Source organism: Primulina tabacum, chromosome 1 (genome assembly GCF_025594145.1).
Source record: "Primulina tabacum isolate GXHZ01 chromosome 1, ASM2559414v2, whole genome shotgun sequence".
Taxonomy (NCBI): Eukaryota; Viridiplantae; Streptophyta; class Magnoliopsida; order Lamiales; family Gesneriaceae; genus Primulina; species Primulina tabacum.
Genome location: NC_134550.1, coordinates 43,625,401 through 43,642,912, shown reverse-complemented (window position 1 = coordinate 43,642,912; position 17,512 = coordinate 43,625,401). Strand labels below are relative to the sequence as shown.

The 17,512-nt window shown below is 38.2% G+C and overlaps 1 long non-coding RNA gene across 1 annotated transcript; it reads left to right on the top strand.

Annotated features, from left to right (window-relative positions):
- The first annotated feature begins 9,648 nt into the window (after positions 1 to 9,648).
- On the top strand, positions 9,649 to 10,381 carry LOC142518930 (uncharacterized). Its single transcript, XR_012813674.1, has 3 exons — positions 9,649 to 9,838; positions 9,942 to 10,157; positions 10,334 to 10,381. It is a non-coding gene; the product is annotated as an uncharacterized LOC142518930 (long non-coding RNA).
- Positions 10,382 to 17,512: the final 7,131 nt, after the last annotated feature.

The window sequence follows — 17,512 nt, the reverse complement described above, 5'->3', positions numbered from 1 at the left end:
TTGAATTTTATCACCTCCAAAATTTAATATATAATAAAACCAACTTTTGTGTTTAATAAATTAAATTCTCAAATTTTATAAATTCAACTCCTTGAATTTATACTCTCAAAATTTAATTATAATAAATTCAACTACTTGAATTTACTATATAATATAAATTCAACTTTTGAATTTATTCTCTCAATGAGAACAAATGATCCAGTACTTGTGTGACCCTCAATGGTTCAGGGATACAGCTAGCCGTGGGTTCACAACTCCTTGTGATTTAGGACATAATCCTTTATGCGGGCTTACCCTTATTTGCTCTATTCTATGTATCAACAATTGATCATGAGAATGTCAGAAATCATATTTCTGATTAAACCCATCGGATCATGGTAAGAGCGTCTAGTAGCATCGCCCCATGATCCCTTAGGTATCACTGATAGTGCCTGCAAGAACCAGTCGATTATGATTAACGTACAGTACGGTCCCTTCATCTCATATATCTCGATTGAATCTGCAACCATTGGTTCATCGAGGGTTGCATATTAATTCGATCACTATGTGATAACTATAATAGTGGCATCACGTGTACTATTGAAGAACTCCTTCTCCAACGTACATCTCATACTCTGGCCAGAGATTCCATGCACTATTATTGCATCAGATCACATAGGATATCCACACCTGTAGGGGAGCAGTGAATCCCCGACTACAATGCACTGGCTCCTATATGTGTTGCAACTATACCCAACCTCACCACCTGATGACTCTCCTGAAGCCGGTAAATGAGTCAAAGCACAGCCCTAGCATATAGAGCCTTAGGGTTGTCCCGAGGCGTAAGGACTAATGGTGTACAATCATAACCACAGACTTATCATCTCGATGAATGATAACCACTTTGAAAATCCGAGGAAGGGTTGTTCGGTATAATCATCATATGACTACCCATCTGCATGTTTGGACATCTCTATGCCCTTACCAAGAAATGCAGTACACAACATCACAGATGCTAGTCTCGAGCTCAAGCGATATTTATCCATGTTTTAGGCGGCTGAATCGATTAGGAACGAATTTAGATCATACAGTGTTTACAAACGAGTTCAACATCGAATTACGTTTCATTTGTATTAAAGTATAATCAAGGTCTTTATCTGTGTTTGATAACATGAGATACAGATAAAGAAATAACAAACCATGAAATAATGAATTATATTAAAATAAAGATTGTTTATTACAACTGAGTCAATAAAATCCCTAGCCAATAGTTGGCTTGCAGGGCATCGACTCTAACAATCTCTCACTTGCCCTAGAGCCAACTACCCATAAACTTTAAACCCATTGCTTCGCGATGCTTTTCACACAATGGTCCTGGCAAGGGCTTCGCAAGTGGATCAACAACATTTTCTGCAGAGGGGGCTCTTTCGACTGATATATCACCTCTTCCCACAATCTCTCGGATGATGTGAAACTTCCTCAGTACATGTTTGGATCGCTGATGAGACCTTGGTTCCTTTGCTTGCGCAACGGCACCAGTGTTGTCGCAGTACATCGGGACTGGATCAACTCCATTAGGAATAACGCCCAACTCTTGGACAAAATTCCTCATCTAAACTGCCTCTTTGGTTGCAGCAGATGTTGCAATGTATTCAGCTTCAGTGGTGGAATCCGCAACGGTGTCTTGCTTGGAACTTTTCCAAGAGACAGCCACACCATTAAGCATGAATACAAAACCAGAGGTCGATTTTGAATCATCTACATCACATTGGAAGCTAGAATCAGTGTAGCCTTCCAATTTTAATTCTCCACCCCCATAGACCATGACCAAGTTCTTAGTGCTTCTTAAGTACTTAAGAATATCTTTCATGGCCTTCCAATGTAGTGGACCAGGGTTCGCTTGATATATGCTTGTAACACTCAAAGCGTAAGCAACATCGGGACGTGTCGATATCATACCATACATGATACTACCAATGGCTGACGCATATGGAATACGTGTCATCATCTCTATCTCTTCATCGGTTTTGGGACACATTGCCTTAGATAGAGTAACACCATGACACATTGGTAAGTATCCTCTCTTGGACTCTTCCATAGAGAATTGCTTTATAATGGTATCGATATAGGTGGCTTGGGTGAGCCTTAACATCCTTTTTGATCTATCTCTATAGATTTGTATTCCCAATACATAGGATGCTTCACCCATGTCTTTCATGTAGAATTTACTTGCTAACCATACTTTAGTTGATTGCAAAAATCCTACATCATTCCCAATGAGCAGGATATCATCAACATAAAGTACCAAGAATGTCACTGAACTCCCACTAACTTTCTTGTACACGCACGGTTCCTCAAGATTCTTAGCAAAACCAAACTCTTTGATATTGCTATCAAATATGAGGTTCCAACTCCTTGATGCCTGCTTGAGACCATATATTGATCTCTGAAGTTTGCATACCTTATGCTCACTTCAGGTTGAGACATATAAATTTCTTCTTTGATGTCTCCATTGAGGAATGCAGTCTTTACATCCATTTGCCATATCTCATAGTCATACCATACTGCTATGGCCAGTAGTATTCTAATGGACTTAAACATAGCAACTGGTGAAAAAGTTTGCTCATAGTCAATATCTTGCCTTTGAGTATAACCTTTTGCAACCAGTCTTGCTTTGAAGGTCACTACCTTCTCATCCGCCCCAAGCTTTCTTTTGTAGATCCATTTTTATCCTATGGGAACGATTCCCTCAGGTGGATCCACCAATGTCCAGACTTTGTTTGAATACATAGAGTCCATTTCAGACTGCATGGCTTCAAGCCATTTGGTTGAATAAGTATCAGATATTGCTTCTTTGAAATTAATTGGATCACATCCAACACAATGCTCATCACGACTTTGTTCATGAAGAAGCGTATATCTTGCAGGTGGTCTAATAACCCTATCAGAATTTCTAGAAGCTTGTATTTCAACTACTGGTTCTTGGGAAATGGGTTCAACTTCTATAGTTGAGGGAGTATCTTGAATTTCTTCAAGTTCTATCATCTTACCTTTTCTATCTAATAGAAATTCTTTTTCCAAAAAGGTGGCATTTCTTGAAACAAACACTTTTGCTTCATTGGGATGATAGAAATAATATCCAACAGAATTCTTTGGATATCCTACAAAGTAGCACAAAGTGGATCTACTATCTAATTTGTCTCCCACTGTCTGCTTCACGTAAGCAGGACATCCCCATATTCTCATGTAAGAATATTTGGGAGTTTTTCCCATCCATATCTCATATGGTGTTTTATCCACTGCTTTAGTATGGACATTATTCAACAACATTGCCGCAGTTTCAAGCGCAAAGCCCCAAAACGATGTAGGCAACATAGTGAATCCCATCATGGATCGAACCATGTCCATCAAGGTTCGATTTCGACGTTCAGAAACACCATTCAATTGTGGTGTTGCTGGTGGAGTCCACTGTGAGAGAATCTCATTCTCTTTTAGATAACCCAAAAATTCAGCACTTAAGTATTCTCTACCTCGATCAGATCGAAGTGCCTTAATACTTCTTTCCAGCTGATTTTTTACTTTAGATCTGAATTCTTTGAACTTTTCAAATGCTTCAGATTTGTGTTTCATCAAATAAACGTACCCATACCTCGAATGGTCATCAGTAAAGGTAATGAAGTAGGAATGCCAAAATTTTGTGCTAACACTTAGCGGGCCACAAACGTCCGTGTGGATCAAATCCAGTAGACCATGCACACGTTCCACGTTTTCATTGAATGGAGTTTTAGTCATTTTTCCTTTTAGACAAGACTCACAAGTTGGTAGAGAATTTATGTCTGACAAGTCAAACATGCCTTCTCCCACTAGCTTGTGTATCCTTCCTTGGGAAATATGACCTAGTCTAACGTGCCATATTTCTGCGGGATTTGGGTCTTCTATTTTTCTTTTTTTTGTTGTTGTTTTTGTATGCGCTTGGATATTGTTTAACGGAATATCTTTTAATTTTAAGTTATAGATATCGTTTGCTAATTCTCCAGTTCAAATCAAACATTCATTCTTGTATAAATTGCAAACGCCTTTAGCAAAAACACAAGAATAACCATCCCTATCAAGCATAGAAATAGAAATAATGTTTTTAACCAATTCAGGAACAAATAAAACGTCTCTAAAAAACAACTTAAAATTATTGTCCAAAATTAAAGTAACGTCTCTGTAGAGGCCCGTATTTCGTATTTGAAAATTTTGCGGAATAATTTAAAATTTTTCTCTTTAAATAAATAACATGCCTCATCCATAAATAAACCGATAAAAGATTTAATGTTTAAAGTAGCAGCAAAAGTAAATAATTTTTTCAAAACCACAACTTAAAATAATTCTTCAAAGTAAAAACTGAGTTTGGACAAAAATAGTAAATGATAAACATGAGGTCCTCGGATTCCTACTACTGCCGACCAAAGCTAGCTCACTGGTCCCCGCCCTCGGCCTCGACCTCATCAATACCTACAACAATCAAGTCTAGTGAGTCTAAAGACTCAGCATGCATATATCGTGAATAACAAGTAAAATATATCATAAAATTTCATGCCATGTAAAGATATCATATCGTAAAGCGTGAGGTAAAAATACTGTCATGGATAATTATAAATACATGCATATTTGAAAAATCGTACGTAAAATGTTTGCTCGTAGAGCCCTATCATAAAATAGCATATCATAATTTTCAGTTGAGATAATGTTCTACGCAAATGGCCCATAACATATCATAACATAACATGCACGTCTGATCAGACTAAACCAAAATATACTGGGCGGTAGAGATAATCACAGCCCTTGGACTGGATATCCGTACCCATACATTAACATGAACCGGTCGTAAGTCACCGGATGAAGTAATAATCCCATAAGCTGAATCCCATAAGCGTGAGGTGGCCACAAGACATATCGCATATATCTAAAAAATAAACATTTTCTATTTTTTTTATGCACGTGATATAATTAAAATCACATTTTTGTATCGAATGAGTTGAATTGTTCCCAGGCTCGCTGCAACCTAATTCTAACATGAGACACATGGAAATAATCTCAACTTGACCAACAAATCATAACCGACCCAAAAACGAGACAATTACGCCCAACAAACTTAGTATCTAACCATGACTCCGTATCAACCCGAACAAACATCAAACCATCGTTTAGTCATGGAGGCCAAAATCATGAAACGCTCTTTGTGCATGGAGGCCAAAATCATGAAACGCTCTTTCGAGAGTCACTTTGGCACATCACACCGTAATTTCTCGTACGACCTCTAAACTAAACCAAATCACAAACGGCCAAAAACATGACCTTCCTAACCCAATGAGGTACTGTCTAGTCCAAGGCCATAGGCTAAAAGCCAACCAAGAACTCGGAACAAGCCTCTGAACCGAAGCCCAAGCTACTGTAAAAAAGAGTGCAGCAGCAGCTGCTGTGCTTTCTTTCTTCGTTTTCAAGGCTATAGGCCATTGGGGCTTGAAACACTGACCAGAGCCTCTTACCAACATCCTATGGTATGGTTTGAACCATGGATAAGGTCTCTAGGCCAACCACAATCCAAGCCAACACCCAAGACAACCGAAACTTGAAACCGAGAACACCAAAAATCTGTACTATGATGCCTTGGTTCTCTTGCTGTCTTTCATCATTCCAGTGGCCATACGATTGACCATGTATCAATCTAGACATCATGAGGTATTGTGTGAACCATGGCTAAGGGCTAAAAAGCCAACCAAGATCCACACAAATCCCAAAAGTCGAAACCACAAACGCAGGAAAAGAAAGGGGATCGAAGGGGGCGCTTGTCTTGTTTTGTTTTAAAACCGATGAGACTATGAACCAAGCATGAAAGGTCATCTTGGTCACGTCCTAGAAATGCTAAGGGAGGGTTCTAACCATGGCTACGGCCCCTAGTACAGCCATGGTTCGAACACACACCTTAGACAAGAACCATAGAAAAATCGAGACTCAAAAATGCACTATGGAGAGTTGCTGTCATTTCGTGTTGCTGGGGAAAAGGGGCTCAAACCAATGGGCTAACACCTTCCTAACACACTCTATAACGTGTCTAGATTCAGCCGTGAGCGCCTGGAACTGAGCCAGACCCTGATACCACAAAAACGATACCAAACGTGAAGTGCAAGGAAGGGCCAAAAATCTGTGCAGAATTTTTATAAAACGTGCAGTCAATTTTCGGTTTTTGCTCCATGAATCATGATCATATTTTGTTTTAAATTATTTATATGGCTTGATTGAAGAGAAAAAAAACATATATACATGCCTGGAGTTTGTTTGAAAAGAAAACAAACTATTACGATGGACGCGGCGCGGCGGAGACGGAGTTCTCTTTTCTTACTTGTTTTCCCTCTTATTTCTCTAGTGTTCCTCACGATTTTTTTTTCTAAAGGTTAGCTACTGATATTTTCGAGAGAATGGAGAGGAAGGAAGGCTAGGGAATGAATGAGGAAGTTGCAAAATAAATGGAGAGTTCAAATAGCAAATCAAATCCTTCTATCCTAGTGCTTGAGAGATAAGGAAATTATATCATATATTGATGAATTGAGGGAGATTTGATGGGGTGATGACCGATTGTTTCTTATCAAAATTGGGTAGAATAATTGCTTAATTATTAATTATTGATGATTAAATGTGAGGGGATTATCTACCAAGAATGGATAAGAAAAAGAATAAAAGAAAATGAGTTGTCAAACTTAATCCAAATCCTTAAGGGGTGGCCGAAAATTGCTTAAATAAATGGAGTAAAATATTGTTTAAATTATGAATTTTAACTCTTTAAAGTTTTAAACACTTATTATGTATTTTAGTGAATTCATAAATTAATTTAGGATAGTAATTATCTTGCATGCATGGCTAATTCTTTAAAATAAATTACTAACATGTTAAGTTACAATTTTTTAAATAAAATAAGCCTAGATTAATTTATATCAATTGGTCATACATTTTAATTTAGGCTTTTAATTAAATTATTGGACATAAGGGAACTTATTTACTACTTAACTCCAATTAATTAATTAAATCCCTAAACATTATTTTTCATTAAAATAAATTATTCTTTATCTTAAATTAACTTCAGGAATATTTTCTTATTATTAAATTCTATCTCAATATTCCAACTCCAGCCTGACCTCGCTTATTTAACTGAAAATATAATAACTAAACTACCGCGTAAAATAAATAATCATAACTCAACCAATTTTAAAAGAATGAACATATATACTCATGCATAAAAAGATCATTTTAATTTAAATAATAGTAATTATGCATGGCTTATACGTAGTCTGGTTTAACAGGTTCTACAACTCTCCCCCCCTTAAAAGAAATTTCGTCCTCGAAATTAAAACTTACCGAATAACTCGGGGTACCGACTCCTCATCTCTGGCTTAGATTCCCACGTAGCTTACTCCTCTGAATGATTAAGCCATTTGACTTTCACTAGCTTCACCATTTTGTTCCGAAGCTCTTCTCCTGTCTGTCTAAGATCTGCACTGGTCTTTTTTCATAAGACAGGTTCGAAGTGAGCTGCAACGGTTCAAAATTCAGGACATGCGAAGGATTTTCCATGTACTTCCTCAGCATAGAGATGTGGAACACATTGTGTACTCCGGCCAGATTCAGCGGAAAAGCAATAGGATAAGCTAACGTCCCAACCCTGTCGAATATGTCAAATGGTCCGATGAATCTCGGACTGAGCTTTCCTTTCTTCCTAAATCGCATGACACCTTTCATAGGTGCTATCTTCACAAAAACATGGTCGCCAACGGCAAACTCTAGATCTCTCCTCCTCTGATCCGCATAACTCTTCTGTCGACTCTGAGCAGTCTTCAACCTATCACGGATCTTGAATACTACATCGGCAGTTTGCTGAATAATCTCCGGACCCAATTCTGATCTTTCCCCTACTTCATCCCAATGAATCGGAGATCTACACTTACGACCGTACAGTGCTTCATACGGAGCCATACCTATAGACGACTGAAAACTGTTGTTATACGTGAACTCCACCAATGGCAACTTCGAGTCCCAACTCCCTGAGAAGTCGATGACACATGCACGGAGAAGATCCTCCAAAATCTGGATAACTCTCTCTGACTGCCTATCTGTCTCAGGGTGGAAAGCTGTGCTAAACAACAACTTCGTACCCATAGTCGAATGCAAACTCTTCCAAAATGAGGAAGTGAATCTAGGATCTCGGTCAGACACGATAGAAACGGGGATACCATGAAGTCTGACTATCTCTCGGATATACAACTTGGCATACTGAATCATGGTGAAAGTCGTCTTAATAGGCAAGAAGTGCGCTGATTTGGTAAGACGATTAACAATCACCTAGATAGCATTAGATCCTCTGACTGACTTTGGCAAACCAACAACGAAGTCCATGGTAACATTCTCCCACTTCCACTCGGGAATAGGAAGAGGCTTGAGTGTACCTTGTCACGCCCCGAGCCCGGGCCCGCGGCTGCGTGATTGCACAATGGGCCCCTATAGCAACTACTTCGTATTCGTCCTCGCTTTACGAAAATGATTAATCCAAGTTGCTATAGAAGTCCATTGTAAACCATTATAAACTCATTTTAAATCTTTCATTTTTCAGATGTGGGACAAAGGTATCACAATCATCCCTCCTTCAGAACGCGACGTCCTCTTCGCGGCCTGATCCCTTGATCCATCAGCGCCGAGAATCTAGAGGTGGCTCCTACAGGTTCAAGAGGTGGCTCCCGTCATGTAGCATTTTGCCCCGTAGGTTTAAGAGGTGGCTCCCATTCACGTAGCACTTTGCCCCGCATAACACTTATTTCTCGGTGTTCCATGCCGGTGACCGGCTCTGATACCATTCTGTCACGCCCCGAGCCCGGGCCCGCGGCTGCGTGATTGCACAATGGGCCCCTATAGCAACTACTTCGTATTCATCCTCGCTTTACGAAAATGATTAATCCAAGTTGCTATAGAAGTCCATTGTAAGCCATTATAAACTCATTTTAGATCTTTCATTTTTTAGATGTGGGACAAGGGTATCACATACCTGCTGGTCGCTGATGCTCCGCTTTCACTAGCTGACACGTCAGACACTTGGATACAAAACGTCTGATATCCTTCTTCATTCCGGGTCACCAATACAACAACTGCAAGTCCTTGTACATCTTCGTACTCCCAGGATGAATATAGTACGGCGACATGTGGGCCTCTGATAAAATATCTGCTCGAATAGAATCGCTGCTCGGAACCCACATTCTGTCTCGATATCTCAGAAACCGTTGCTAACTGTATACAAGATACTGCCCTTGGCCTCATCTCTCTGCCTCCACTTTTCCAACTGCTCATCTGCTGACTGTCCACTGCGAATACGGTCTAGAAGAGAAGACTGAATCGTCAAAGTAGATAGACTGGGAACTCTACCTCGAGGATATGTGTTGCGACTTTGATTGTTGCACTCCCAAGAGCAGGTTGTCCACAAGTATTATAATTCGGTGAGTCTGAATATCGTATCCACATGGAAGCTAAGGTAATTACAAGTCCACTACAATGTCTTTTTGTTTTTGTTTTTGTTTTGAAATGTATTCCACTATTATTTTTTTATTTTCATAAGTACATTAACTATTCGTCTATAATTCTATGTAGGACATGACAAATTCTAGCTCCAGCTCTTACATCATCGAAAGATGACAAATGCTAACGCATAACGAATGTGAAAGGATACATTCTATGACCCAACAACGACGACAATCTTACCTTGCTCGACATCGATCAAATTACAAAATTAGAAGAATGGAATTTACTTCCTCTATTTCTACTTCAAACCAGAATGGTATAATACGTAGTTCAAAAAATATTTACATGGTCTATAAGTGATACTTTTGATGAGTGGTAGATGCAAAAAAAACTTACAAAATGAATATATTGTTCAACAGATCAGCAAATAAATTGGAGATTGGCTCAACGTACCAGACGACAATCAATGAATGAGGATGCAAGGAACTTGGAATTGGCTAGCCGTCGTACAAATTATCGAAGGAGACAAGATAATGAAAGATCATCAATTCCAGATGAGTCTAATCTTGGTAGTAGTGATTTTGTTGCACCAACTACAATGATTCAAGAATCAACTCATAACATCAGTGAAAATCGTAAGTATCTTTTACAATATTTGGAATTATATTCACAATGTAAGGTTAAACAATATTTTCTTGGCAAAACAACCATTAATTTACTTTGATGTATTGTACAAAATATCCCAAATAGTTCTCATTCTCAAATACTACTACGAAGTTTAAAAAAGCTCCATATCTATTGTTCATGACAGTTGTTGATGTGACTACAGTGCGACAAACATATCGCTCAAAGCCAATATGTGGGGACCCGGACGCTAATTCATTCCTTAATCGTCTTTAAGAATCATTCAAACAATTATAATAAACAGGGTCTAAATTTTTTTTTAAAATACAAAGCGGAAACGTAATGTAATTCAATTCAAATTACATATTAAACATACACATACAAATCTTGTATTGTCTACAAGAATTCAACTAGGTTCAACTATATGATAGTGCTGAATCCTAAGTTGCCTCAGAGCCCGGATCTCCACGCTATCTAGTCCAGCCTCGTTCTTTTATTGACCCTGATCCTATCCCACTTGTTGCCATGCACACATACAAACAAGACAACAGTCGGATAACTCCGGTGAGAATTACATTCTCAGTATAAATCATGTATACATGCAATCATAAAAACAATATAAACGCATATAACAGATATTTCTAACATGTATCCAAATCAGAATATAAATCAATATCAAGAATAAATCCTATTCTAAACATGTACCATCATCAGGAACATAATTCATCATGTACCATATTCAGGAACATAATCCACATAACTCAATATAAACTGTCAATTAGACTCATGACTCCACATTTTAGACTAGACTCAATCCTAGTCTAGGGATCCCGGTTCCAGATGTTAGCATTCCATATCGATCACCAGTAATAGAAGAAATATCGATTCTATCCACATCGATATGGTATCGATCACCAGTAATAGAAGAAGCTCGGATTCTATCCACATCGGTATAGTATCGATCACCAGTAATAGAAGAAACTCCGATTCTATCCATATCGATATGATATCGACAATCGGTAATAGTAGAAGTTATGATTCTATCCACATCGATACGGTATCGATCACCAATAATAGAAGAAGCTACAATTCTATCCACATCGATAGCCAAACATCCGGTGACAGACTTTGGCACTATCGCCAATACACTATCTTGTGACATCGTGCAATGTGCCCGTGGCGATCCCGCCACTATCAGGCACTTCTGTCACAAGATTACTCGTCTAATACCTGCTATCTATAAATCAAGAGAACAAGTACATCAATCAAATCAATGCAATAAGGTAAAGCATGTGATTTAGGGAAACTCGAGCCAAACCTCACTCGAGTTGTGCAATCCCAACTCAACATTAATTTATACCTTTATCTTCTCGGTCCGACGAAGATGAAGTCCCGAATTCAACTATGTCCATACCCAATCTGATAATGACAATCGAATAGATACAATATCAGTACATAACTCAGTTCAAAGTCTTTTCTGATCAATACTCAAATCAAAACATAATCGGATCAATGCCAATCGACATATGATACCACAATACCATCTAAATGAATACCGAATCTGATCAATATCAATCAACTGATGTTTCGACGGCATAATAATACAATCTCGATAACCCCGTCAATTTCAACATCACAGATATAATACCAGAACTCATAATTAATATCGGTAGAAATCAGAATCTCAATGATGATATAAATCTGATATCGATTCTCAATCAAATCGACTCCAAAATTCATAACAATTACATAAACAGTCTGTTCTTCATTCTGACTTCAAATATACGATGTCTACTGTATCAGAAACACCATATATGATTCCTATTCAATTCTGACAACATCATAATTTCAAATCGTATCTAAACGTAACAAAACTTACGTACAGTTGTAGCCTGCGTTGATAGGAACACAGTACTAAAGTCGGATTACAATTCAGACGGGCGGATTGCTCGTAACTTAAATCTTCTATGAAGCTTCCCTCAGCTTTTCTTCTCTCAATTCTGAGGAATGAATTGCTTGTATATACATATATATATATACACGTTGCACCTAAAAAGACAAGTGGCTTGTTCTTGTTCTGCATGTCGTGCGCGCATATGCGCCGGTAGTTCGAACCAGCATCTTTTGTCTGCTCGCGCATATGCGCTGATCAATTCCGCGCATATGCGCCGAACATTATGCCCATCACGCGCATGTGCGCCATCTACGTCGCGCATATGCGCCGAACTCTCTGGAGTTCTCCCTCGGCTCCTCGCATGGCTCGCGCATATGCGCGCACACTTTCCGCGCATATGCGCGAGACCTTCTGGTCACGCACCACCAGCACTTCACAATACAAAATCCAATTCCAACGTGTCCCATCTAAATCACATCAAGTAATCAATAAATCATTTCAGATTAATCTCAGATTACAGTAATTAAAATCTCGGGCCTTACATTTCTCCCCCTCTAAGATATGATTTCGTCCTCGAAATCACATACAATCAATTCAGATAAAGAAGAAATGTATAATAGAGATTAATTCAGGAAATTTATTCTATAAAATCATTTTGAAATCATAATCTTATATCAGATTCTGTCTCTTTTAATGCCTTGCTAACTTTACCGTATTTCCAACAGCAGAATAGTCTTCATTTTGAATTTTCATTCTTTCACGCATTCTTGATTTCAATCTGAAGAAGAATTCAAGAAGTATAATATCATCATACTACTTAAGATCATTCTGATAAAATTAATTGCAAATACTGGCTATACAACATCCGTATATACCAATCAATAGCTCCTCAACTCAATCTCGGCTTCAAATACCAACAGTCATCACCTGACGTTGGCATATTTCATATCAACTTCCGAGCTACCTTCCTTTGCTTCTGAATCAGTTTCATTTTCTTTATCAGATCTCTGATCCTATCAATCCAATCTCAGGCATCACCGTAGTATCATCCCCATACGAAGGAAATCCGAAGTTTTCACTGTAAAATACCTCGACTAGAGCTATCTCGATACTCATCTAATAGCTATTATTGTACAATAATTCATAAGGTGACAAGACATCAGGTAACTAGTGCCAAAATCCAGCACTACAGTTCCTGGATATCCTCCAGTATCTAGATAGTTCGCTCCGACTATCCGTCAATCTATAAACCATAGATAAAAAATCATGCTATACATTCTGCCAAAAGTATAAAATCAACCAAAATCACGGTATGATATAATTAACTCTGGCATTCAATACAATCTGACCCCTTTTCTGACATACCTCTCAGTCGTCTTGTCATATCTGTACGTCATCCTGTACAATATACATATGCAGATTTGAACAATCGTTCAATCATAACCACATCCTGGTACATTCTTGGCACGATTTCGGTAAGTCTATCACCAGATCCCTAGAATTATACTCCTATTTCTATTCAGGAATCGATGATCTGTATATTCAATCTCCTGGTTTCTATCTTCCTGTCCTCATCTGTCAGCGATTTAGACATTTCAATACAAATTCTGACATAACTGATTTCGTTTATTTACATCAAAAATGTCCGTTCGAATTATCACACATTTCCTGTTACCAGAATAATACTGAATCTACTACTGTGTGCCTCTAACAATACCTGTTATTTCAAATTCGAAATATCTGGCACAAACAAATCAGCTAATTATATAAAATAAAGCATTACCTACCTGGTATTCTGATTGACACACTGTTCTGACTATCGAAATCAAGTTCTGAACAATCTGATCAAACTTCGGAACTGCTGTAATTTTCAACATCAGCTCAGAGCCAGCTTGAACGTTCTGAAGTTCTGCCATTATCAATGTCGTTTTCAGCCACTGATCACTGTCTCAACTGTGCTACAATCAATCAGTATACTATCTTCAGATATCACAGACTCTGAATACAATCTGTTGCAATCTGGATTCATAGCCGAACAATTCTGTATACAACAATCTCAGTTCCCAGAATATTCAATACAAATTTCAACTGTTCAATTCAATCAATCATACGCTGCGAGTATATCAAAATATCATAGATAAAACGAGCATAAGGTCATCAGAACACTTCGGAACACACGATTTATCAACCCATACACAGAACTGAAGTATTTCCCAGAGAAACACATAATCAGATGTAACTCTAACTCTCAGGCAGTAAATCTTCTAACTGACATTTCAATTCTTTCAATTCAATCAATATCATTCTGTACAGAAGTCTAAAATGAAATCCATACCTGATATCAAATCAAGGCTGAAGTCGCTCTCCCTGATATAAGACAAACCCGAAATTTCATCTGGAACGACTATAGCAACTCTCCTGCTACTGACAAATCATTCCCAGATAGGCTCAACTTCAGTAATCAACTGAATACATAAGGAATTACTCCATTCTTTTCGATAATCATCGAATCATACATAATACGGATATCAAGGAATTCAAAATCGAGAATCCTTACCTTATATCATTCGTTCATCGGCCATTTCAGGTCCGAATCTTACCATTTCTGGCAAGAATCTATAATAGTTCTGTACTTGTTAGCATATTAATATCAATAATGTAGTCAGAATCAGATAACACAAGTACAATACAATCTAATTCAATCTCATTCTCTTTTTACTGCAGTACACAATATATCACAAAATTCACTGATATCAATTCCTCTCCCCAAAAGGTACAAAGATCAATACTACAGTAATACAGACCCAGCAGGTACCACATATATCAATACAACTCAGTCAAAGATAATCGTAGGGAATGCATTAGTATATATCAATACATATGCAACATAATCATAAAAGATTATTACCTGCCACTATATCATCACGTGTGTCCTGGGTCTGTTCCTCGATCACTACCACCAGATGATTCTGCTCCCTGAAATCTTCGGGAACCTCTCTATGGACAGACTTTACCAAAGTTTCCTGGTTGTCGACAAACATGACAACTATCAAGTACACCTCGGCATTGTTCTGTGGGATGCCTTCCTCCACAGGTTCTACAATAAACTCCGGTGTAACTTGGGCTAGAACCACTGGAGCTAGATGAACCGCTCCCAAACTTCTTGAACTGTTTCTTTCGAGCTTTCAGCAAATCTTGCTTCCCACTCGTACTGCCACTATCCAATCGGAGAGGGAATTGTTGTGTCTGGGGTTGCATTGCACACAACCTTTCTTGTTGTCTAATCAGACTCGCCTCAGCTCTTTTTGCTTTATTCAAAGCATCAACAAACTGATGGGGTCGTTCTACCTTTATCAAGGCAATTGTCTCAGAATTTAATCCATTGATGAACTGATCAGCTACAGCTTCATCATTCCCAGCTATCTGAGGAACAAAACGCAGTAAAGTAGAGAATTTAGCAACATATTCTTCAATATTCAGTTGGCCCTGTTTCAAATTGTGGGGACCCGGACGCTAATCATCTTCTTAATCATCTTTGGGATTTAATTATCAATTAAGATAAACAGGGTCTAAAAATTTTTCTTTTTAAAATGTAAGTGCGGAACGTAATGGAATTTAACAAATATATATCTTAGTATAAAAGTACAATAATGTACAACACTTATTCAAACTAGTCTAAGGTTCAACTACAAAATTTCAAGTATTAAACCAAGTCTACAATAAGTCCGGAATCACCACTCTAACTCATCTTCTCTCATCATCTTCTTGACCCCTATCCTGCCCAACCTGTTGTCATGCACACATACAAAACAAGACAACAGCCGGATACTCCGGTGAGAATAAATCCCAGTATAAAACATGGTATACATGCATATACACAATATAAATCATAAAGCATATTATCATGCGTAAAATCAATAACAATAGGTTTCATAGTCTATGAAACCAAATCAAAATAAGCATGCAGTAACAATGGGTTCCATAATCTCTGAAACCAAAATAAAATAAGCATGCAACTCAATTCAATTCATATCTTAACTCAACTCAACTCTAACTCTAGGGATCCCTGTGTGAATAAGACGTCACTGTCTGTCACCTACCCTCCCAATCGGGGTGACTGTACGTCTTATACCTAGACTTTGGCCATGTCTGTATCGAATATCTACAATCGGAGTGACTCTGATCCGAAGCATCGATATCACCGAACATCTAGTAATTTGGCGAATCTACCAAATGACTTTCTTATCTCAAATGCTTGAATATAAATCTATAAACAAAGCATAATCATATAAAAAGATAAACAACAATTCTAGTATGTGATTTTGTTGGGAAACTCAAATTGAATCTCATTTGAGTTGTGTCTTCCCCAAACAAAACATGAATGATACCTTTGTCTTCCCGGTCTGACGAAGACGAAGTCTTGTATTCCAATCTGTCCATACCCAGTCTGGCAATGACAATCACATAAATACAATATCAATATATAATTCGATTCAAAACCTGTTCTGATCAATACTAAAATCAGTATATAATCAGATCCATTACTGAACAAGGTACAATCTAATTCTTATCAACGATATCATCGAAATCATTACTGAATCTGATCACTCTAAATCAACTAATGTTTCGACGGCATAACAATACAGTTTCGATATCCCCGTCAATCTCAACTTCATAGATATAATATCAGAATTCATATTCAGCATCAGTACAACTCATAATCTCAATATCTGTACACTTAAGATCAGTAACAACACAATTCTGATATCAAATCCCAATCAATATCTTTCGAAATTCATAACAATTGTATAAACAGTCTATTTTTTAATCTGACTTCAATTATACAATGTCTACTGTAGCAGAAACACTATATCTGATTCATATTCAATTCTGACAATATCATAATTTCAAATCATGTCTAAACGTAACAAAACTTACGTCAAGTTGTCGCTGTCAACGAGAGGAGTACAGTACCGTGTCCGGATTTAAAAACAAACGGACGGATTTTGCGTAACACTCGAATTCTCACCCGAAAGGACTTGGAGCTTCTCGACTTCCTCCTCTTTCTTCTGAAAATTGGCTTGTTCTTATATATATATACACCTACACGTTGCATATAGAGACCAAGTGTCAAACTTTCCTTCTTCATGCCTCGCGCATATGCGCGCCTAAGCCCCGCGCATATGTGCGAGATTTATTATCTCGGCGCTTGTATCTCAACCGCTCGCTCATATGCGCGCCCATCGTCGCGCATATGCGCGAGACCTACTGTCTCGTGCATCCACTTATTCGCGCATATGCGCGCCTTCCGCCGTGCATGTGCGCCGAACTCTCTGGACGTTCCGCACATGTGCGCGCATTCAAGCCGCACATGTGCGCGCATGGTTCTGTCTTCCTCACGCATGTGCGCCCATACATGTCGCGCATGTGCGCTGGGACTCTTCTTGCACCTCATGTCAAATCTTCTTTCGG